Consider the following 24,662-nt stretch of genomic DNA (forward strand, 5'->3'; position numbering starts at 1 on the left):
GAAAGAAAGCAGAACTTAAAAGGGTCAGTATTGCTGCTGCTGCTGCTGCTAAGTCTCTTCAGTCGTGTCCGACTCTGTGCGACCCCATAGATGGCAGCCCACCAGGCTCTCCTGTCCCTGGGATTCTCCAGGCAAGAACACTGGAGTGGGTTGCCATTTCCATCTCCAAGGGTCAGTATTAGGTTGGTGCAAAAGTAATTGCTGTTTTGCATTGTTGAGTTTTGTGATTTTATACTGGAATATATTCCTAAATAAATGTGGTTATGTTATACATCATTTTAATGAACATTTCTCACTTTATGTTTTTTTCTAAAGACCTTACTTGCTGTTTATTTTATATTTCTTTTAGACTAGGGAAATGATGTTAGACAAAAGCAAATTCAAGCAATTTTCTTATTTGAGTTCAAAATGGGTCATAAAGCAGCAGAGATAATTCACAACATTAACAATACATTTAGCCCAGGAACTGCTAATGACCATACAGTGCATTGGTACTTTAAGAAGGTGTGCAAGGGAAAGCCTTGAAGATGAGAAGTGCCATAGCTGGCCATTGGAAGTTGACAATGACCAAGTGAGAGGATCATCAAAACTCCTCCTCTCAAAACTACATGAGACGTTGCCAAAGAACTTAACAATGACCATTCTGTGGTCATTCAGCGTTTGAATGAAAAAGATGAAAAAGCTCAACAAGTGGGTGCCTCGTGAGCTGATGGCAAATAAAAAAAATCCTTTTAAAATGTCATCTTCTCTTGCTTTACACAACAATAAACCATTTCTCATCCAGCTTGTGTATGAAATGAAAAGTGGATTTTATATCACAACTGGCAATAACTAGCTTAGTGGGTGGACTGAGAAGAAGCTCCAAAGCACTTCTCCAAGCCAAACTTGCACCGAAAAGAGGTCATGGTCACTGCTTGGTGGTCTGCCGCCGGTCTGATCCAGCACAGCTTTCTGAATCCTGGCAAAACTATATCTGAGAAGTACGCTCAGTGAATTGACAAGATGCACTAAAAACTGCAACACCTGCAGCCAACATTGGTCCACAGAAAGGGTCAACACCTGCAGTGGGATACCTTGGGAAAAGTCTTTTTCCTCACTTGTATAGGAGGGATCAGAAAAGCACGTGCTCCACAAGGTCATGATGAGGATCAAATGAGATAATGCATGTAAATAGTGCATGTAGATCACACACTCGGCATGGTGCCCAGTATATTGGACACTCTGGATAAATGGTGGCCCCATAACAATGATGATTAGAATGCTATTTCCTTGAGCAAAGCTCATCAACAAGCTTCCATTGCTGGAAAACAAAATCTACAGTTGATTCATCAGAAGCTCTTCACAACCCAACTCCAACCTGCTATTCAGCCCTGATGTCTCAATAGATTGAATCCCTCTCCATTTCTCAAACTGGCTATGTGCTTCTTTTATTTTTTCTCTGAGACATAAGTGAATAAGTTGGCTTATTGAATAAGTTGGCTTAAAACTCAATAATCTAAAAACTAAGATCATGGCATCTGGTCCCATCACTTCATGGCAAACAGATGGAGAAACAATGGAAACAGTGACAGACTTTATTTGGTGGGGGGGCTCCAAAATCACTGCAGATGATGACTGCAGCCATGAAATTAAAAGACACTCACTCCTTAGAAGAAAATCTATGACCAATTTAGACAACATATTAAAAAGCAGAGACATTACTTGGTCAACAAAGGTCCATCTAATCAAAGCTATGGTTTTTCCAGTAGTCATGTATGGATGTGAGAGCTGGACTATAAAGAAAGCTAAGCACTGAAGAATTGATGCTTTTGAACTGTGGTGTTGGAGAAGACTCTTGAGAGTCCCTTGGACTGCAAGGAGATCCAACCAGTCCATCCTAAAGGAAATCAGTCCTGAATATTCATTGGAAGGACTGATGCTAAAGCTGAAGCTCCAATACTTTGGCCACCTGATGTGAAGAACTGACTCATTGGGAAAGACCCTGATACTGGGAAAGATTGAAGGCAGGAGGATAAGATGGTTGGATGGCATCACCGACTCAATGGACATAAGTTTGAGCAAGCTCCAGGAGTTGGTGATGGACAGGGAAGCCTGGTGTGCTGCAGCCCATGAGGTCACAGAATCAGACCTGACTGAGCGACTGAACGAAACTGAACTGAATTGACATATAACATTATTAGTCTCCAGTGTTGTTGTTGTTCAGTCACTAAGTCATGTGAGACTCTTTGCAACCCCATGGACAGCAGCATGCCAGGCTTCCCTGTTCTTCGCTATCTCCAGGAGTTTGCTCAACTTCATGTCCATTGAGTCAGTGATTGTTATCTAACCATCTCATCCTCCGCTGCCCCCCTTCTCTTCTTGCCCTTAATCTTTCCGCAACAGGGTCTTTTCCAATGAGTTGGCTCTTCATATCAAGTGGCCAAATTGTCAGAATTCAGCTTCAGCATCAGTCCTTCCAATGAATATTCAGGGTTGATTACCTTAAGGATTGACTGATTTGATCCCCTTGCTGTCCAAGGGACTCTCAAGAGTCTTCTCCAGCACCACAGTTCGAAACCATCAGTTCTTTGGTGCTCAGCCTTCTTGTCTCGGGTGTATAAAATAATAATTCAATATTTATGTATATTTTTTAAAAAGATCACCACGATAAATCTAGTTAACATCCATAACCACACATAGTTACAATAATTTTTTTCTTGTGATGAGGACTTTTAAGATATGCCATGAGAAAACTACTAAATTTAGACTGGATAAATAACAATGTCCTACTGGAAAGCACAGGGAACTATACTCAATATCCTATGATAAACCATAACAAAAAAGAATATTTTTTTAATTGGGGAAAATAATACTTTTTAAAAAGAATGTATAAAATGTATATACTGCTGCAAATGTTGTTATAAATCATTTCAGACATAATATTCACCCACAGAACTGTCTTTTGTTACAGATAAAGTATTTAGAAAGAAATGTAAGAATGGAACTGAAAAATACCTTGGTCTAATACATTGCATTATTTTATATTTTGTATTTACTATTATCTACTGAAAAAAGAAAGATGTATTGTGAGCAAATTTCAGTTCTCCAGTATACAGAAGTGTTAATGATAGTCACGTGTTGTACAGCCATTCCCAGGACTGCCCTGTCTTATCACTGGGACGTTTGCACTTTTTGCCGCAGTGTTCTTTCTTTTTTTCCAGACCTTCCCCCACAAGCATCTGTGATAGAATTTCTTCCCTTTATTTATTTCTTCCAATTTAGAACCTACTATTTCTTCAGAGCACAGACAAGAAGCACTTTCCTTTATTAGTCTTTTGCTCCCTTAGGTAGAAGCTTAGGTACTTTGCTGGGACTCGCGGGCAGACACACCACAGCATCTCACGGTTTTAGTCTGGGGGTTGTCACTCAGCCGTCACCCACTTGATGCTTGTCACTCCTCAGCCTCGTTTGCAATGGACCTTGTTCTGATAATGAAGGGGGAACACGAGGGATGTGAACACTCCCAGGAAGAGCTCAGCCCTTGAACCCTCCCCTCCACCCATCATGGCAGCCTCAGGAGCCACATGACCCAGAGAAGGCAGATACAGAACTGCTGTGTTTCATCAGTCTGGTCCCTGATGAGTGATGACAGCCCTGCCCACCAGGACCCAGGATGGGATATCCAGACCTTAGTCGTGTGAACCGCTGAACTGCCTAAGGGATTTGCTACTGTGTCTTCCTCCTGTGTGCACTCAGACCCTCAGAATCTGTATCTTAACAGGCATTGTATGGTACTGTGTGTGTGCGCGCACATGTGTACACGCGTGCACTTTCTTCCTGGAAGACAGTGCCCTCCAAGAATTCAGAGGTCAAGTCAGCTTCATCTTTGACTTTCCTATGGCCCCCATCAGGTGCTGGAACATAGAAGACATTCAGAGATATTTGTTGAATTAATCATGCTTCCCTTTATTTCTGAATTAAGAAAAGTCCAAATAGGTCAAGGTGCAGCTTTAAGTGAGAACATTTTTCCTGAACCATAGTAGTAAATGATCATTCTCCCACTTGAGGAATATCTTCCTTTCCAATAAAAAGACCCCCCACTAAGACAGCACCAAGCCATTTGGCTGTGCAATGTTATTCGCTTAGTCATGTCTGGCTTTTTGTGACCCCATGGACTGTAGTTCCCCAGGCTTCTCTGTCCATGGAATTTTCCAGGCAAGAATTCTGGAGTGGGTTGCCATTTCCTATTCCAGGGGATCTTCCCCACCCAGGGGTTGAACTCAGGTCTCCTGCATTGCAGGCCAAGTCTTTACTATCTGAGCCACCAGGGAAGCCCTTGGGTTGTGATACATCATCACAATTCCACCAGGAGCCCACCTACTCCTCTTCATCAGAGACTGCTCCCAGCCTCGCTGATTGAGCTATAAGTCACCAAGGACGATGATTTCTGTATGTTTGTGAATGTGAATAGGCAAATGGTGGTGTGATTTTTTGAAAGCAGCCCTCCTTGGAATAACTGTGTGTGTGTGTGTGTGTAATTCCCTTCATTACTGAATCAACATGTATCGTGGTTAAATGGGTAGAAATGATGGATTTCTAGCAGAGCCAAGCCCATAGCATCATGGCGCCCTGATGCTGGGGCCATGAAACTACCACCTCCTTGTGTAGATGACTCACAGAGAGGGAAATTCCTATAACATCAGAGACACTTGTTTTATTTAAATCTGTTCTTTACTGCCCGCAACTACTGGCCTATTTATACATAAAATACCTATAATGATAGGTAGCCTTTCATTTAAATTTCAAAACAACCCAGGGAGAATGTTTCAGCATCTTCAGACAGCCCTACTCTAGTCTGATCATTCTGTCTTACTTGACAAAGGCAAAAATGAAAATTAGAACAGAAAATGCCTTGGTTTGACTGAATTGACTGTAAATTCATTTATTTTATGGACAAACCATGGATCCAGGCAAAATCTTGGTCTAAGAATCTCCTAAAGAAAACAAGGAATTAATTTGGTGAAATTCAAAGAGATTCGATTTCAACAAGACACTAAGCAATGATCAGTATCTTAGGCGAAAAAAAGAGATCAGTATCTTAGGCGAAAAAAAGAGATGGAACCAACGTAAAAGGATGCTGGGCCTGGGAACTTATTAATAAATTTCCAGATGTGACCAAGCAATCAAAACAGAAGAAATAAGCATTCATGAGAATTGCTTGTATCCTGACATTTACCGTGAAAGCTGGGAAAGGGGATTCAAGAGGGTGGGGACAACAGTTCAGCGTCAATTCTGAGGGAGGAGAAAAGTAGGTAGGTTTGCATAAAGGGGTTTCCCCAGCAGGGCTCACTACAAGCCTGTTGCTTCCAGGCTTCTCAACACCTTTGCAGAGTAGAGCTGCCCTGGAAATGATGCTGCCAAAGTGCTGGGCGACTGTTCCTCCAGACATGTGGTCCAGGCAACCTCATTTCTGGGGGATGTTCCCCAGTTTGAGGTTGTAAATGGGTCCCAAAAGGGGTTCTAGAGAGTCCAATGGAGAAAATATGACCCCCAGGACAAACCTCCGGCTTAAGAGATACACGCAACAAAGTCCACAGGACTTGAATCTTCAAAGACTAGAAAAGGCTGTAAACCAACCAGGGGGCCGGGTCAGCAGGTCAGGCTGGTGACCAGTGTGTACGAGGTCTCTGCTCCTTACATAGCTCACAAATAATTCAGGATCACAATAGAAACGCCAGAATTTGCAGGTAACTGAAGAGCAAAAAACACACAGTTCTACTCCATTTCTGAGTTAAGGAGTGTGTCTTCTGAGCCTTACCTTGTGTCTTGGATGACAAGCTGGAATCTTAATATCAACAGGTGCCAGATAACCAAGTCTCCTCCATCGTCAACCAGACACACAGCCATTCTCGGAGGCAGTAGTTTTGACTTCGTCACATTTCCAGAGATTTGGGAGCAGCCAAGAGGCTCCTAGAGAAAGATTTGAAGTGAGCTTAATAGCTCCTTTCTGCAGAGTGGGTTCAGCACGTGCCCTTCAAAAGCTCCTGTCCTAAAGGCATGTCCTCAGCACACAGCATCAGGCTCTCTGACCCTCTGAGTTCTCTGGGCAATCCAACACACAAGGGTTTTCTCTCGGGCCACCTGCCCTGGGGGAAGCCAGTAGCCATGCTGAGGAACTCAGCCCTGTGGAGAAGTCTCGTGAGGAAACTGTCAGAAGGACACCCCATCCCCATCAAGCCATCACGTGGCTGCAGCTCCTGCCAACATCGGGACTGCAGTCTCAGACGGTGAGCCAGAACCACCCAGCTCAGCCACTCCGGAGTCCCTGGCCCTCAGAAACTGCACAAGATAGTGTTTGCTGTTTTAAACTGCTACATCTGAGAGTAATTTGTTACAGCATTAGACAACTAACAGTAAGGCATATATTCAAAGCATGTTCTGTGCCCTTGGGTGGGTACCAAATGGAAACAGTTGCAAATCAAACCAAGAGGAGGGTCGGGAACCAGGCCAGGGTGAAAAGCAGGGGTCCCCATGGATGGCAATGACTACAGAGCAGCTTCGAGGGGACAAGGAGCATTTCCCATGCTGGGGACAAATCGCTGCTCCAAAATTGAATGAGTATGTAGCAAGTTCCACGTAGTTAAGAAAGCCAGAAGGAAATGTATAAGGAATATTTTAGAATGATTTTCATCATGATTAAAATAAAACTTTTCTACCCAGCAAGGACCTTCAGTTCTATGGAAACGCATTTTTAGAGAACACTTTTAACAATTTAAAAATCTAGTCAGTGACCACTCCAACCCTCTTTTCCATGATGGCGGAGCCCACTCCCTACTATAGAGGCTACAAGGATGAGAAATTGACTTTCCCAGCCTCCCTGGCAGCTGGTTCCCAATCATGGCGCCCAAGGGCATTCTGCAGAAGGAATTTTTAGAGGTCTTCAATAAAAAGAAAAACAGAAGGCAAAATGTCCCTTCCTGCCCACCTTTAGATCTTGTGTGAGAATCTATTACCTGGATCTGCAGCCACAGTATTGCTGTCCTGCAGAGAAAGTCAAAGTGTTCATGGAGAAACTCACTCAGGTCCCTGACCTCACCAGGCACCAGGCACCTGAATGAATGAACCCCAGAACCACCTGCCTCTATACCTCTTGTCAGTGAGAATCAGAAGTTCCATATTTTAGTTGGATATTCTGCTATTTGCCCCTACATCGATCTGTTGTCGTATAGCAAAGACATGCACAAATTGTGACTTAAAAGAAAAATAAGCATTTATTTGGCTCACGGATCTGATGGTTTTGTTGGTTCAGCTGGGTGGTTCTGGGAAAAGGGGAAGGTGATCGATCTTTCATATACTGCAGTCATATGGGGGCTGGGGCTGGGGTCATTTTGAAGATATTTTTGCTTCTGTATCTGGCCCCAGGGCTCAAAGACTCAAGAGCTAGGGGTTAGCAGAGCTGAGGCTTCCCATGCATCACCCCACTTCTCTCTCCCTCCCTCTCCCTCCATCTCTCTCTCTCTCTCTCTCTCTCTGGTGGCCTCAGAGTTGTCAGGTCAAATCTCTTACATGGTAAGCTAAGGCCCATAGAGAATTTTCCAAGAAAAACCAAGAGAAAAATAAAGCCTTTTATAATGCAGCCTTGTAACTCACACAGTCTCACTTTCATCACATTCTACTCACCACTTAGTCACAAAGGTGGTTCCTTAATTCAAGGGGAGGAGACACAGATGCCACCTTCCAATAGGAAGAGCTTCAAATAACTTTCAGATATGCTTTCAAACTGCCCCAAACACCCTCACTGGTCCATGCAGGCTCTACTGACAACTCGAGAGAAATACAGTATCTCTGTTCAACCCCATATGGGACCACCAGAGAGGGAGCCTCCCAAGACTTCTCCCACCATCCTTGGTCCCTCAGAGCCCTTATCAACCATTCCATTCTTAATGCCCATTATTAAGCTCCTCCAGAGCCAAGATGAGCCAAGATGGGCTGGGGTGACTCACCCCAGGAAGAAAGGTAGGGTTTCCCAGACAGTCATCTGGAGGAGGGGTGGGAGGTCCCTATAATATCAATGGAATGAAAAGGCAGTCTCTATAATGCCTTGTGATGATAACTTGGTTCTGTTATGGAGTAGGCTTTCTGTTTTTCCTAACCTTACTTGCTAAGAAGCTAAAATTTGTATTGACTATGTTGACTGAAGAAATGTACAACCTTAAAGTTGAGATGTGAGATGACTGCATGGCAGACGTGAGTTTAAGCAAACTCCAGAAGATAGTAAAGGACAGGGAAGGCTGGCATGCTGCAGTCCATGGGGTCGCAAAGAGTCGGACATGACTTAGCAACTGAACATCAAGAACAGAAGCTGAGAGTCATGTTTTATTCAGCAGACATTCTGAGGACTTCAAGTCCTGGAGACAGGACTGTCAGATTGCTCTGAGGGACTTCTCCGAAGAGGCAAGGGAGGAGCCAGGAGACAAAAAGGATTAGTCAAGGCATCAAAAGATTACTGTTAATTAAAGAAAACCAAACATATCAAGTTAAGGAATTTAGCACATTTCTATGTATGAGAAGATGCAAGAGTCTGGGCTTACTGAAATTATCCCTTTGACAGGCACCTCAGCTACTTGGGGCCAGTATCCTGTGTTTTCTCATTCTGAGTCCCCTCAGGGCTTACCACAGGGATGATTGTGACATGATGGCTTGATGGCTTGATGGCTGCAGCACCCTTTTTTTTTTTTTACTGATGGCACACAATATTTTTCATTCACAAATACTAGTTGTGGTGACTGTTGAATTCGGGTTCCCATTCCAGAAAGCAGATACTGAAACAAGGAACTGGGTGCATGTGTGCTAAGTTGCTTCAGTCATGTCCAACTCTGTGTGACCCCATGGACAGTAGCCCACCAGGCTCCTCTGTCCATGGGGATTCTCCAGGCAAAAATACTGGAGTGGGTTGCCACTCCCTTTTCCAAGGGATCTTCCCAACCCAGGGATTGAACCCACATTTCTTATGTCTCCTGCATTGGCAGATGGGTTCTTTAACCACTAGTACCACCCAGGAAGCCCAACAAATTGGGTTCAGTGCCTTATTTGTGACCCTAGGAAGCCCCATAAGGGAGACAGGGAAGGGAGAAAACCCAACAGAAAGTATGGCAATGGGATTGGTTATCACCAAGGGCAGCTGGGGGCCCCTAAGGGAACTTGTAGAACCTTGACCAGCTGCCCCACTAAGGGCCAAGGAACTTGGGTCTTTGTCCCCCATCTCCTGCCCCTCAAGGGTTGGAGGTGACTCCTGGGGTTCTCACTTGTGGGCTGCCCACCCTGTGGAACCACAGAAAGCCACAGGCTGGTCCAGGCACTGTGACCAGGAGCCCTTCACGGCAGGCCAGGAGAACCACAGCCTCCCAGCAGCCCAACCACCAGCTCTGGGGACAAACACAGCAGACTTTTCACCGCATCAAATTCTCTTTTAGAAGGAGGCCGAGTGCACATTATTTTTCAAACACGAGATTCATGCATCAGGGTCGGTCACCTATTACTCTTGAGTGCGGGGACCGCAAGAGCCTCGGACAGTGCATCACTGAGGAGCCCCGGAGAGGCCCTGCTGATTAGGATTCTCGCTGATCAAAAGAGCATAGAGAGAAAAGTGCTCACCTATGCAGACCCCTGGGGCGGCGGACTCATTACCAGAAGCTGATTACCCAGATCCCTGTCTCTCCCCCACCCCCAGCTGCCTGCCTGGTTCCCTTTCAGGGCTCATTAGCGTCTGGCTGCAGACGAGCTGTGGGTGAGATCAGAACCACAGGAGGCCCCCTTTTTTTCCCCCTTGATTTTGGCCGGGATGAAGAACAAAGTTGAAACCAGTAACAGATGCTATCATTTCCTTTCATTGTTTTTTAAACGCGGTAAAATACACAGAGCATAAAATTTGCCACTTCAAACCCTTTTAACTGTAGAGCTCAGTGGCACTGACTACATTCACACGGCTATGCAACCATCCCCACCATCGTCTCCAGAACCTCAAAAGCACATAATAGGATTTGGGGCTGTCTGTGAGTTGGGGTTTCCCATCATGTCCCTGTTAGTTGCTCAGTCATGTCCAACTCTTTGCGATGACACCAGGGACTGTAACCCACCAGGCTCCTCTGTCCACGGGATTCTCCAGGCAATAGTACTGGAGTGGGTAGCCATTCCCTTCTCCAGGGGCTCTTCCTGACCCAGAAATTCAACCCAGGTTGCCTGCATTGCAGACAGATTCTTTACTACCTATCTGGACATTCAAGAGTTGGCTGGATTAAGTAAAATCTCACTTCTGGGGAGACAAAAAGAAGTCAATTTTTTAGTATGTTTTGTATCAAATATTTTCTTAGTGGAAATTGCTATGTAATAAACTATCCCAGAATGTAATGGCTTAAAACAACCATCATGCATTTATTTAGTTGTTATTCTAAAGAAAGGTGGTAGGGCCTGGGTTCAGCTGGATGACTGCCTCTTTGGACTGGATGCACTTGACATTGCCTGGGCATTGGCCTTGTGTCTGCTGTCCATTGCTGGCTCTGCTGGGGTCTACCTGGCGTGAGGTGGCTCAGCGGGGAGTGGTCATCTTGGCCCCATGTGGTCTCTCATCAATCTAGGGCTTGTTCAGCATGGAAGCTCAGCTAGGCCTCAGAAGCGGCACATGGCCCCTACAAAAAATTGAATTGTCATATCATTCAATCTAGTATATCTTTTTCACATAAATGAAAACATAAAAAATATACTGGTCTACATCTTGGTTTTTTTAGGTGTATTTATTTATGTATTCATTTTAATGTATATATTTTTAATCAAAGGATAATTGCTTTGCAGTATTGTGTTGGTTTCTACCAAATATCAACATGAATCAGCCATAGGTTTACCCATGTCCCCTCCCACTTAAACCTGGCGTTTTTTATTTACCTCTGTGTCCTGGATATCGGGCTTCCTAGGTGGTGCTAGTGGTAAAGAATCTGCCTGCAATGTAGGAGACATGAGAAACTCCAGTTCGATCCCTGAGTTGGGAAGATCCCCTGGAGCAGCGCAAGGCAACCCACTCCAGTATTCTTGTCTGGAGAATCCCTTGGACATAGGAGCCTGGCAGACTACAGTCCATAGGGTCACAAAGAATCAGACATGACTGACCAATTCAGCACACATGCCCTAGAACTCATTCTACATCAGTACTTAGGGCCTGCTCTCACTCTTTTCCCTGACAGCATACGTTGGGCTGTAGTTTATTTCACCATTCCCTCTCCGATGCACACTTAGTTTTGCTTTTAGTTTTTATTATTACAAATACTACCTGGATATCCACTCAGCACCTGAATCTGGGAATCTGCAGAAAGACAGCTGGGGATATGCCATGCCAGCCCCTGTCTTCCTGTCTCATGGTCCTCTGGCTCCCAGCAAACTGGTTCAAGCCATGATGAAACCTCTCAATCATTGGCTCCTGTGTCACAAGATAGGTTCTCTGACGTTATAATCAATGCTGGAAACACCAACCAAAGTCCTTGTCCTTTCCTCTCCTTGTAGCTCTTAAATTGGTTGAACTCATAAAATCAGGACTTGAATGCCAAGCAATCTCTTACCTCTGTGGGCAGGAGTCTTTCTTGTCTGAAAGCCCTTCAGTGAAGAGATTCTAGTTTCCCAGACAGACCAAGTTGAGGTTCTTGATCCTGCCACTCAGTACCTGTGTGACCTTGGGCAACTTACTTGTCTTCTCTGAACTTCCGTTTCCTCAAATAAAATAGTATACTTAGGCAATAGGTTTCTGATGAGAATTAAATGAAATGACGTACCTGTCACAGAGCAGGCACTCAACAAATTGGCTTCTTAAACCAAGTTCCAAAGCCAAAACACTTGGTGTTTTCCTAGCACATTTAAGAAGATGGTATTTTTAAGGAACTATGAAAAAGTCTTCTTCAAGCCCTTCTTAATGGCCGGTGTGAGGTAGGTAGTACTTGTTTTCTGATCTCAGGAAGATTGCTGGATTGTGATTCTTAACCCCTGAATGCTAGCCACATCCTTGGCACAGAGAACTGGGTCACAAAGGTCTTATTCCTAAAGAATTAAAAGTTGGGAGAGCAGTCAAGAAAGCATATTCTTCTCAGTATCCTTACAACATCATTGGATGACCTGTCTCATCTCCTGGCCTCTAGTCCAGTCCAGTCTGTCTGCAGACGTGTGAATTACCCACCATCCACATCAAGCCACCTTGACAGGCAGAGGAGGAAAAGCAGGTCGGGAATGGAAGGTCAACTGGCCCCATCACTCTGTTTCTGCTTATTAATTTCAGAATAAGGTTTTTCAGAAAAAGAAGTAAAAGGAATCCAGATAGGAAAAGAAGAAGTGAAACTCTCGCTGTTTGCAGATGACATGATCCTCTACATAGAAAACCCTAAAGACTCTACCAGAAAATTACTAGAGCTAATCAACGAATACAGTCAAGTTGCAGGATATAAAATTAACACACAGAAATCTCTTGCATTCCTATACACTAACAATGAGAAAACAGAAAGAGAAATTAAGGAAACAATACCATTCACCATTGCAACAAAAAGAATAAAATACTTAGGAGTATATCTACCTAAAGAAACAAAAGACCTATACATAGAAAACTATAAAACACTGATGAAAGAAATCAAAGAGGACACAAATAGATGGAGAAATATACCATGTTCATGGATTGGAAGAATCAATATTGTCAAAATGGTTATACTACCCAAAGTAATCTATAGATTCAATGCAATCCCTATCAAACTACCAACAGTATTTTTCACAGAACTAGAACAAATAATCTCACAATTTGTATGGAAATACAAAAAACCTCGAATAGCCAAAGTAATCCTGAGAAAGAAGAATGGAACTGGAGGAATCAATCTGCCTGACTTCAGACTCTACTACAAAGCCACAGTCATCAAGACAGTATGGTACTGGCACAAAGACAGAAATGTAGATCAATGGAACAGAATAGAAAGCCCAGAGATAAGTCCACGAACCTATGGTCACCTTATCTTCGACAAAGGAGGCAAGGATATACAATGGAAAAAAGATAACCTCTTTAACAAGTGGTGCTGGGAAAACTGGTCAACCACCTGTAAAAGAATGAAACTAGAACACTTTCTAACACCATACACAAAAATAAACTCAAAATGGATTAAAGATCTAAATGTAAGACCAGAAACTATCAAACTCCTAGAGGAGAACATAGGCAAAACACTCTCCGACATAAATCACAGCAGGATCCTCTATGACCCACATCCCAGAATTTCAGAAATAAAAGCAAAAATAAACAAATGGGACCTAATGAAACTTAAAAGCTTTTGCACAACAAAGGAAACTATAAGCAAGGTGAAAAGACAGCCCTCAGATTGGGAGAAAATAATAGCAAATGAAGCAACAGACAAAGGATTAATCTCAAAAATATACAAGCAACTCCTCCAGCTCAACTCCAGAAAAATAAATGACCCAATCAAAAAATGGGCCAAAGAACTCAACAGACATTTCTCCAAGGAAGACATACAGATGGCTAACAAACACATGAAAAGATGCTCAACATCACTCATTATCAGAGAAATGCAAATCAAAACCACAATGAGGTATCATTATACGCCAGTCAGGATGGCTGCTATCCAAAAATCTACAAGCAATAAATGCTGGAGAGGGTGTGGAGAAAAGGGAACCCTCTTACACTGTTGGTGGGAATGCAAATTAGTACAGCCACTATGGAAAACAGTGTGGAGATTTCTTAAAAAGCTGGAAATAGAACTGCCATATGACCCAGCAATCCCACTTCTGGGCATACACACCAAGGAAACCAGATCTGAAAGAGCCACATGCACCCCAATGTTCATCGCAGCACTGTTTATAATAGCCAGGACATGGAAGCAACCCAGATGCCCATCAGCAGACGAATGGATGAGGAAGCTGTGGTACATATACACCATGGAATATTACTCAGCCATTAAAAAGAATTCATTTGAATCACTTCTAATGAGATGGATGAAACTGGAGCCCATTATACAGAGCGAAGTAAGCCAGAAAGATAAAGACCATTACAGTATACTAACACATATATATGGACTTTAGAAAGATGGTAACGATAACCCTATATGCAAAACAGAAAAAGAGACTCAGATGTATGGAACAGACTTGTGGACTCTGGGAGAAGGCGAGGGTGGGATGTTTCAGGAGAACAGCATTGAAACATGTGTATTATCTAGGGTGAAACGGATAACCAGCTCAGGTTGGGTACGTGAGACAAGTGCTCGGGCCTGGTGCACTGGGAAGACCCAGAGGGATCGGGTGGAGAGGGAGGTGGGAGGGGGGACTGGGATGGGGAATACATGTAAATCCATGGCTAATTCATATCAATGTATAACAAAAACTACTGTAACGATGTAAAGTAATTAGCCTCCAACTAATAAAAATTAAAAAAAAAAAAAAAAAAGACAGAATAAGGTTTTTATTTAGACTTTTTAAGCACATGCTCATTTTCATGTCATCTATAATAATAAAAAAAAGAAAGAAAAAGCAAACCTTTCTACCAAGAAATCACTGTTTTCAACATTTGGTACATAACATCCTGGACATCTCTTCCAACATTTATGCAGCTCAAACATTCAAAATAGGAGAGGTGGTCTATTTGGGGAAAAGATTATATGAAATATCCTACTTGTTTACCTATTTGTTTTCTGTTTTCTAACCCTCCCACTCTACAGCCTATATTGGAACTATCCATGAGGGTGGGAAATTTGATTATTTGTTCACCATGGAATCCTCAAAACACAGTGTCTGACACATGGTAGGTTCTCAAAATATATGTTGAATATTGACATATTTCAATATTGTTGGATGTCTTCATGATTCTTTTACCTCGGAGGTCAGTGGCTTCCCCAGGGTATATCTTGGGTTGATCACCGCATATCCTTTATTCTGGGACATTTTGTTCTATTAACATTTTCTTATCTTAATAAAATTTTTTTCTATTATATCCTTGAATCTATTGTTCCATTTCCCTATTTTCTTCTTCGGAAACAGTGATTGTGGGTATGTGGGTCTCCTTTGTCTCCATGTCTATCATCTTATTTGCAATCATTATTTAGAATTGATTTTTCCATTTCATTTTGTGTAGTGATCTCAAGCATACATACTATCTGTATTAGTATGTATTTGTATTAGTACTATTACTATTAGTAATAGTAAATAAAATACTATTTATTTTCTAGTATTTTTCCCTGTACATTTACTTTCCTTACTTTAAAGGCACATCTTTCCTTAAGTCTTGTGTTCTTGGGCTGGCATTGCTCAGGCAAGCTCTTTAGGGCATCTGCTCTCCAGGTTGCGATAAAGTTCTGGCTATCCGTTCCCCATCCCTCCCCAGCTTTCTCCCTGGGGGCTTTCCTTGGATAGAAGTCCAGATCACAGGCAACAGAAATAGACTACCAGAATATTAATTTATCTTTCAGCTACCCCTTCACCCCAACCTTGCTATAAGCAGTGGATAACTTGTGGTAGAAATAAAGGCATTTCCAACCTGGGCTGCCCATGGATCTCAACTCTCTAAGAATCCTTAAGTGTGCTCTTCTAGGTGTTAACAGATACTTTTAAAGAAACACAAACTGTTATGAGAGGTGGAGGCTGCAAGTGTCCACCACTGGCTCACTTCCTGATCTCAATCTAGATTTCCTAGCACTAGCCAGGAATGTTTCATAGTTTGCAGTGTGATGCTGTGACAGTTTCCTATTTCGTTGACAATGGATTGTGTTCCTTCTATTTTCCCCTTTGCTAGTTTAGATGGAGTTGAAACAAGGGGGAGAACAAAGATGCTACCAGTTTTACAGCAGTACCAGGTTGATCAGAGGGGTCACAGATGGACCAGGTGAAAGAGATTTCTGCAACTGCAAATCATGGGTCTAAAGCCAACTGAGTGCCTATGATGCTCTCGGCTCTCTAGGTTGGCCTCCCAATCACCTGTCTCTATGGTGAAGACGCTGCTTCATGTACACACCATGTGCTCCACTAATGATGCTTTCCCTGGTCATGCTACCTTCTCCTCCCTGTTACAGTAGGTGCCACATGGCCCTCAGTGCCTGGGCCACATGCCCATTAATATTTAAGCTTCCTGAGCATAGTGGATGCCTGGCATGCTGCAGTCCATGGGGTGGCAAAGAGTCAGACACAACTGAGCAACTGAACTGAACTGAGAGTAGTGGGATGTCCCAGTGATCTGCAGGCATGATCAGGTGCCCCAAATGGATGACCAAGTAGGAGACTTCTCTTGGGAAACAGCAGCTTTCGGTCTTCCTGTTGTAGAAAAGAAGAATTTGGGTTGGTGAGGGAAACGGCCACAGCCTTTCCAGGGCCATCTCCAACTATCCAGTTATCTAACTTGGGCTATTCTTGCGGGCAAAACTGGAGAAATGATGGGAACGTAGCTCATACTCCCAGTGGGGGAGAAGTGAGCTCCCATTTCCTCCCACAGCTGGAAGCTTCCCTATTGCTGTGAGATTAGAGACAGAAATCCTTCTAGTGGCATGTTGTACAAACCCCAGGTCTTTTCAGTTGGCCTCGTTGCCCAACCAGTTTCCATTCTTTTGCCCCTGACATGTCTCCTACTCATAAATTTTTCTTCAATGCATAGAACCTTAGTAAAAATATCCTGAGTCAACAATTTTGAGTATAAAATGCTACATCTACTTTGATCTTTGAGTTAGTTATCAAGTTATGACAGCAGAAATAAACAACCAGTCCCCTGGGGTGGGGTCAGGGTACTGCCGATTTCTGGCTACATTTCCCATGATCTTTTAGTTCAAGTTCAGTTCAGTTGCTCAGTCATGTCTGTATCTCTGTGCCCTCATGGACTGTAGCATGCCAGGCTTCCCTGTCTGTCACCAGCTCCCAGAGCTTGCTCAAACTCATGTCCATCGGGTCAGTGATGCCATGCAACCATCTCATTCTCTGTTGTCCCCTTCTCTTCCCACCTTCAGTCTTTCCCGGCATCAGGGTCTTTTCCAAGGAGTCAGTTCTTAGCATCAGGTGGCCAAAGTATTGGAGTTTCAGCTTCAGCATCAGTCCTTCCAATGAATATTCTGGACTGATTTCCTTTAGGATTGACTGGTTGGATCTCCTTGCAGTCCAAGGGACTCTCAAGAGTCTTCTCCAACACCACAGTTCATGGGAATACACATTTACAACAGGACAGGGTGGGGTAGCTTCTATTCAATGAGTGGACAGTGCTAAGATTTTTGTGTTTTCTGCAGTTGGTATGTACTTTCAATGTCTGGCAATGTACAATTCAATGAATTCTGTTGACCATATACAGTGACACCCCAACACACACAATTCGACTGTGTCATTTCTGCAAACTGTTCTCATGTGAATGCAACAGGACAAATTCAGAGCCCAAGCTAGGGGGACTCGGTCTGCTGAGGCCACTGTTCAGACAAGGATGTTGCTTGTCTGAACAAGAATGTTCAGACAAGATTTGTCTGATGTGATCTAAAATGCATCTGCAAATGTTTTGACCCTCATCTCCCCAAAAGGTAGGGAGTCTAGATCTCCTCCCATGGAATATGAGCTGGGGATCATGAAAGAATGAAAGAATGCAGTAGACATGTCTGTGAGTGACATCTGAGCTAGATCATGAAAGGTGGAGCCTCCACCTGGCTGATTGCACTCTCAGAACTCAGACACCAGGTTGTGAAAAAGCTTAGGGAGGCGGGGAAGCCACATGAGAGTGTCACAGCCACAGCCCCAGCTGACCAGCCAACAACCAGTATCAATCATCAACTGTAAGAGTGAGGAGATTTGGGTGAATCCAGCCCCCAGGCTTCAAGATACCCAGTCAACACCACCTAGAGCATGGATGGGTGACTCCTCTCCTATCTGTCTGCTTGGTGGTCAGAACAAGGTACCACAGGCCAAGTGGCTTAAATAACAGGTTCATTTTCTCATAGTTCTGGAGGATGCAGGTCCACGATCAAGGTAACAGCAGGGCTGGTTCTCTCTGAGGGCTGGAGGAAAAGGCCTCCCCCCTGGCCTGAGATGATGTCTTCTCTCTAATGGGCCTCCCCATCATCCCTCCTCTGTCCATATCTGCATCCAAATTTCCTCTTCTTATAAGGACACCAGTCATATGAGACAAGGGCCCACCCTAATGACCTTGTTCCGACTTAATCATCACTGAAAAGAACCTATCTCCAAATACAGTCCCGATTTGAAGGACTGGAGGTAAGACTTCAACATGAATTTACTTGGGGGAAACACCATTCAGCCCACAGTACCCACCACGTCTGTTCAAAATGCAGATTTTCAAGCAAAACAAATACCATCATTCTTTGGAGTGGCTAAGACTTGCAATCATGTGATTTTTAGCAGAAAGTAACCAGCCCACCCAAAGTCAATAAGTAACTGTGTTCCTGGTGACTGTTTCAGAATACATCAAGCAAATGCCCTCAGACATCTGGGGATGGTACCCACAGGTTCAGGGCCAGGCCACAGGCAAACACCTGGAAGAAGGTTGCAGGGACTGCATATTAGTGTGTGTTCCACCCCTCAGTCATGTCTGACTCTTTGCAATCCCATGGACTGAAGCTGGCCAAGCTCCTCTGTCCATGGGATTTCCCAGGCAAGAATACTGGTGCCGGTTGCCATTTCCTTCTTCAGGGGACCTTCCTGTATATCCTGCACTGGCAGGAGCACATTTTACCTGCTCCTTGGCTCAGATCCTTAAAAAAAACATTTTTATTGGCCCAGCTTGTCTTTTTAAGTCAAGCCACAAAATGTTTCTAAGCAGTTTTCTGATTGGTTGCCTAGGATCAGGTGGCCACCCTAACCCAATCAATTATATTCAAGAGTAGGAGATGGGCATGAAGTCTAGGACATGGCCCCCCACCAGTCAGCCCTGGGACCATCACTGTGGTGGGCAGCTGTGGTAGGGACCTTAGGGCAGTACCAAGGGTGAGGGAGACCACCATGGACCCCTACCGGATCTTGCTGGCCCCGAGGAGTCCTGTGATCAGTTTCACCCAACTCAGGAGGCTTTATGCTTCAGGCTTACACACAGCCTGTTAACAACAGAATCAGGCTTGGAGCCAAGCCTCTGGACTAGCACCATGGCATTGACTTCAGCCTCCTTTTGCAGCAAAAAACAGCTAGTGTTCAGTCCATCTCTTCTGGGCATTCACCTTTCCTGTGCAAGTCAGTGACTTCACGGGGATCTTTACCAGGCAAATGGGTATCCTTGGCTCCTCAACCAATGCCAAACCTGAGTTGGCAGATACACACTCCAGCTCCCCTGCCCCTTGGGTGGGACAACCCTGAGCTGCACTCCATATCACCTTCCAGAGGTCACCGGCAGGACTGAAGCCCTGTTGCCCACACCCGTGACCTGCTCATCAATGCCAACAGGCCGATCTCACCTATATCCTTCTCCACTTGCTCTTCCTGGAGTCACCCCTCAAATGAACCACTTGCACTTATCATTCCTCTGAGGGTCCGCTTCTGGGGAACTGAAAACAAACCTGCCTTTCTAGGAAAATAAGTGGTGGGCCCATGTTCATGAGAGAGAAGCATGAAATCAAGGCGTGGACAGAGACCCGGACAGAGATACCGACCTCCAGACCAGGTGTGTGGGATCACTTAAACTATCAACTACAAAGGTCACTCACCAGGTCCAGCACTGCAGAGACAGGCAGGCTGCAGGTGAAGAGGCACAACCATCAGGAAATGGGCTATTTATAACCTGGATGCCCTGTCACCATCCTTAAATGTTTCATTCTTCCATTTTCAACCTCTCTCATTATTGAGTCATTAATAATGATTTCTACCACATTGACTTTTCTCCAAAATCTTGACTAATTCTTTGATGAGAGATTAATAAAAAGTGAGACTTTAGATGTCAAGTTTTTTTCTGAGCAAAAGTGTCCAAGGCCTCCTCTATCTCTAGATGGGTATTCTTGGCTGCATTCACCACACTCTTCAGACACTGAAAAGAAATTGTTTAGCTGGGCAGATATAGCAGAGCTGAATTAAATTGACCCGCATGATATAGAAATTGCACTGAGCACATTTAAGGAAGGGGGTCTCTGAAAGAAATAATTTTTTTTTTTTTTTGGTAGCTGAGTGCTGAAATTATTTTAAGGAAGTGACAATTAGGCTAAGCATTTAAAACAGAGAAATGGATGATGGCATCTAAAATTCAGACAGACTAGGAGAACCACACGCTTGATATTAAATAAAAGGCTAAATGTACTTTCTTTTTTCTGTGATTTCTTTCTTTTCACAAACATAAATCTGACCCCGTTCAAAAGCCAATGCTTATGCCTACAGTCTGGAAGGAGAGAGGACATTTCTATCTGTAGTAGAATATCAGCACCTCACTTAATCCAGATACACACGCACAGCTAAAAGTGCTTTTCTTTCAAATATAATTATTACTACACAAAAACACCTGGTGCAAGTCTCTTGATTTGGTGAAGTTTTAAGCCTGTCTTTAATTTCAAATAATTTTATCGGAAATGAGAGCAGACACACTAGGGAAACGCAGTTCTCACGATAAGAAAAGGTAGGGCAGGCTGAAGTTCTTTCAAGGCAGGCTTCTGGCTGGAGTTATTAACTCCGTTGCGAAGTTTGAGCCCTTGTGCCTCTTAGGCAGTGAATGAAAAAACGTGTGTTTACAAAACCTCTGCAGCCTTTAAGGTCCGCCCTTGTGCACATGTGTGACTGTCAGAGCATCCTGGTCACGGTCAAAGCAAAGCTGGGCCCTCCCGTGGAAAGGCTTCCTCTCAGGGGCTGCTCCCAAAGTCAATGTTTGCCAGAAAGGCAGCAAGTTTTCCCTCTTCAAAGGAACCTTTATGTACTAACTCACTCCCACCCACTGTGCATGTAAATTATTCCTCAGTGATACGGCCTCTATTTACAACTTTGATCCTTTCCTTCCCCTGGATGCCACAAGGAGCATGATAAGGCCCGTGAGCTGGCAGAGGGGCTTTGATCTTCCAGAAAATGACACTTTGTGCTGGAACATCTGGGCCCCCTCCATCACTGCGGCGGGGATGCAAAGGGAGCAGGGTTTGGGGTTCTGCTGGTCTCCTGGCATTAGACCATCTTTAAGGCACAATGGAGCAGGGACAGACATGGACACACTTCCCCCCCTCACCAGGGACTGTTCATGACAACAATGAACAGGCGCCCAGGGGCTGGGTGGTATGATGATGACTCAAAGGTAGAATTTTCCAGAACGCATTGTGGAGGGGTGATACAGACATGCGCACAGACATGGGATTTCAGAACAAATCTAAATTATTTAGGAGAGAAAACGATGGATGAATTAACTCCCCCCCCCAAAAAAAAATCATTTTCTCCTTCTCACAAGGTAAAAATGAGGTTTTCCTTGAAAAGGGGAGTGAAATGTAGGGATTTCAGCATTCAGAGGAAATGCTGAAAAGAAGAGGGGAAGGTCTGCCTTTCTCCCAGCTCCGGGCTATCCCTCGCTGTGGTGTGTCATCCAATCGTCAGTGGCGGCCTCTGTGCCTGGTATTGAATCTTCCAAGTGTTCACAGTTTAGAGACCAAGGACGTGGGCTCCCTTTCATAATGGTGGTATAAACCACTTTGCATTAAGTAGGAATAATAACCTTTTTAAAAAGAATGTGTCAAAATAATTACATTTCTTGTTGCTTTCTTTTCTTCCACATCACATGGGCAAGTACATCAGCCTCACTTGAATGGATGAAAGGAGGACTTTTTTTTTTTTTTCTTCCGTGGGAGGGCTGTTCTGAGAGCAAAACATACCTAAACAAGGGATCCTTCCTCCCAACTCAGCACAAGCTGATTCTACGCAGTGTTTGGGATCTGTTTGTGCCTCTTCTTTCTCAGTGGATAGGGAACCTTACTGGCAGGAATATTAGCTACACAAATGTCCTAGTTTTAAAATGTATTTGGCTGTGCTGAGTCTTAGTTGCAGCGTCTGGGATCTAGTTCCCTGACCATGGGTCGAACCTGGCCTTGTGCATTGGGAGCATGGAGTCTTAGCCACTGGACTGTCGGGGAAGTCTCCAAATGTCTTATTTTATGTCGAAGAGCGATACCTCCGCCGCTCTCTTTACTCATTTCTTTTTATGTAACCGAAGGTGATGTCCACTGCAATGTTAATTCTTTAACTGTGAGCTGGAGTTGGTGATGGAGAGGGAAGCCTGGCGTGCTGCAGTCCATGAGGTCTCAAAGAATTGGACGTGGCTGAACTGAAACTTAACAAAGCAATTTAGTAGTAGCTCCTGTGTAGATTTCACCATTTAGCAAGGAGGTCTTTTCCAAAGCTTTTGAAATCCATTTTTAGAATTTCAAAATAGGGTCCCTTAAAGCTTTTCAAAGGTCCATTAACAACTCAGCAACAGCACACCCTCAGCCTGGCCTGTCTTGAGTCAGGTTACCTGCTTGGCTGGGTTTAAAACTGATATCAAGTGAAGCACGTTTCACCGAATCTTTATATCTAATAAGATATTTAGGGGACAAATCATTTTTGGTATCTTGAATGGTCTGATGCTCAAATCACCTCCTCTTTCTATAAAGCAGAGAGAACTGTTTTAATTTGTTCAAGTGGAAACAGATTATTGGAATCTTCTCATGTTTTCTGATCATACGTCAAGAAATAAATAGCCTTGATGTCCCAGAAAGCAAACATCACTGAGCTACTACACACACACACACACACACACACACACACACTCGCATACACCTCATCCTCTGTGTGGGAGAAAGGTGAGATGTCTCCCAACTGGTGAGGACAGTGAGTAAACAGATGTGGCCCTGGTGACCCTTACCCCTCCTTTCTCCTCGGCCCTCTGTGGTCCCTGAGGATGGAAAGGTTCGCTCTGGTGCTGGGGAGGTGCCTCCCAGATGTGTGTGGTCCCAGGGCCCAGCCTCGTGTCATCCTGCTGCCATCCCCGGCAGCCTAACTCTACGTGAACAGGGCCAGTGCTTCCAAGTTCACTTGAAAGCTCTGGCTGATAGGATTGAACAATGAAGACCTTGGTTCCTACAGAGCTCAGTGCCTGCTTGGGATGCTTGAATTATGTGCTGGGGAAGGGGCGGTCGAACGAGAGCAACACCGTGCGAGGTCCACCTCCCCCAGCCTCCTCCAGGTCTCCAGATATGCCTCCCAGCGCCAGTTTCCACCGGGCGACCACGTCTGAAGTTTTCCTCCTGTGTGCCTTATCAGAGCTGGAGCGGGGCTGGAGGGGACCAGACGAGCGTGACTGCAGTCGTTCAGGCGAGGCTGCTGCAGGGGGTGGGGGCGGGCCTCTGGACTCCCGCCCTGGATGCGCAGAGCCCACGGGGCCGCTTTGGAAGCCCCGGCGCCCCCCGAGGGCGCGCACAGCGGGCAGAGCTTTGTGCTCCGGCCTCCCAGGGGGGAGGCTGCCAACCTTTAGATCTCCGCGCAGACCCACCGGCTTCCCTCTGCCCGCAAAGTTCTCCTAATTAAGCCAGTCCATCTAATTACGGGGCGTTCCAACAAATATCTCTCCAGATGCTTCCGATGCAGCCTGTGGGCGCTGGTCAAAGCTGCCGAGGCTTCTGATCAGGGATGCCGGCCCCGCAGCACGGGCGCCGGCTCCCGTCTTGCCGGGACTCTCCTGGCTCCGGGGACCGCGATGCGCCCTCGCTCATTCGCTGAGCACCGGGCGCAGGCACCGAACGTAATTACCAAAGTTAAGAAAAACGTTTCCCTGTAATTAGCCAGGCTACTCGAAGCACAAGACATGGAAATTAGTCATCGCATCATTAATTAGTCTGTGCATACATTACATTCCAGGACGGCCCCGGGGGCCCCCCCGACGTTTGCAGGGTTTGGCCAGCAACGCCCTGTGTCTCCGTAAAGCCTTCCTCCCCAGCGAGCTTGGCGCAGAAAGGGAGTCTTGCTCGAATTACAATTTTTTTTAAATTCTTTTGTAGATGGCAACCAGAATCAAGTCATTTTTCAGGCCGAGGAAAGGGAGACAAGGACACAGTGATTTTCCTGTTTTTATTTCCCTTTGTGGGCATCTAGGCACCTGGGGCCATCAAGATGTTTCCAGACATTGGCTCATCAGTTGTCTTGTCTCACTCATTAGGCGCAGTAGTTATAAACTCTTTAAACCACCCTGATTTTGAACTGTTCTCGCAGGCACTCCTCTTCCTGGCAAAAGCCAGGAAATTGGACCCCAGCGCACACAACAGACATTTGCATCAAAATAATCCGCCGGGCGGCAGCCAGCCACAGTCGCATCAGTCAGAAGGAAGGAATAGAATACAAATTAAAGGAAGAATGTAAATTTTTTGCCATTAAGCTTCAATGACCATTTGAAATGGTGCAAGGCACAGAGGTTCTTGATGAGCGTCATCTAGTTTGATTATTCATACTTGTGTTTCTGCTTGAATTAAAGCAGGAGTGCGAGAGCCTGTTACGGGGAAAATATTTGAATTGATAGTGAACTCTCACCTTGCCGAGCAGCCATTTACTTTTCAAATGAATACTAGATAAGTTAGTGCATTTTCTAATCGGCCTGTTTTCCAGTGAGTGCTGTCATTACATACCAATTTCTTTCAGAAGTGCTTGCTAAGAAACATTAACTACTTACAAATAAGGAGCTGTCTGTCACGGCTGCAGTCTCCACCAGCAGCTCG

Source organism: Odocoileus virginianus, chromosome 9, assembly GCF_023699985.2.
Source record: "Odocoileus virginianus isolate 20LAN1187 ecotype Illinois chromosome 9, Ovbor_1.2, whole genome shotgun sequence".
Lineage (NCBI taxonomy): Eukaryota > Metazoa > Chordata > Mammalia > Artiodactyla > Cervidae > Odocoileus > Odocoileus virginianus.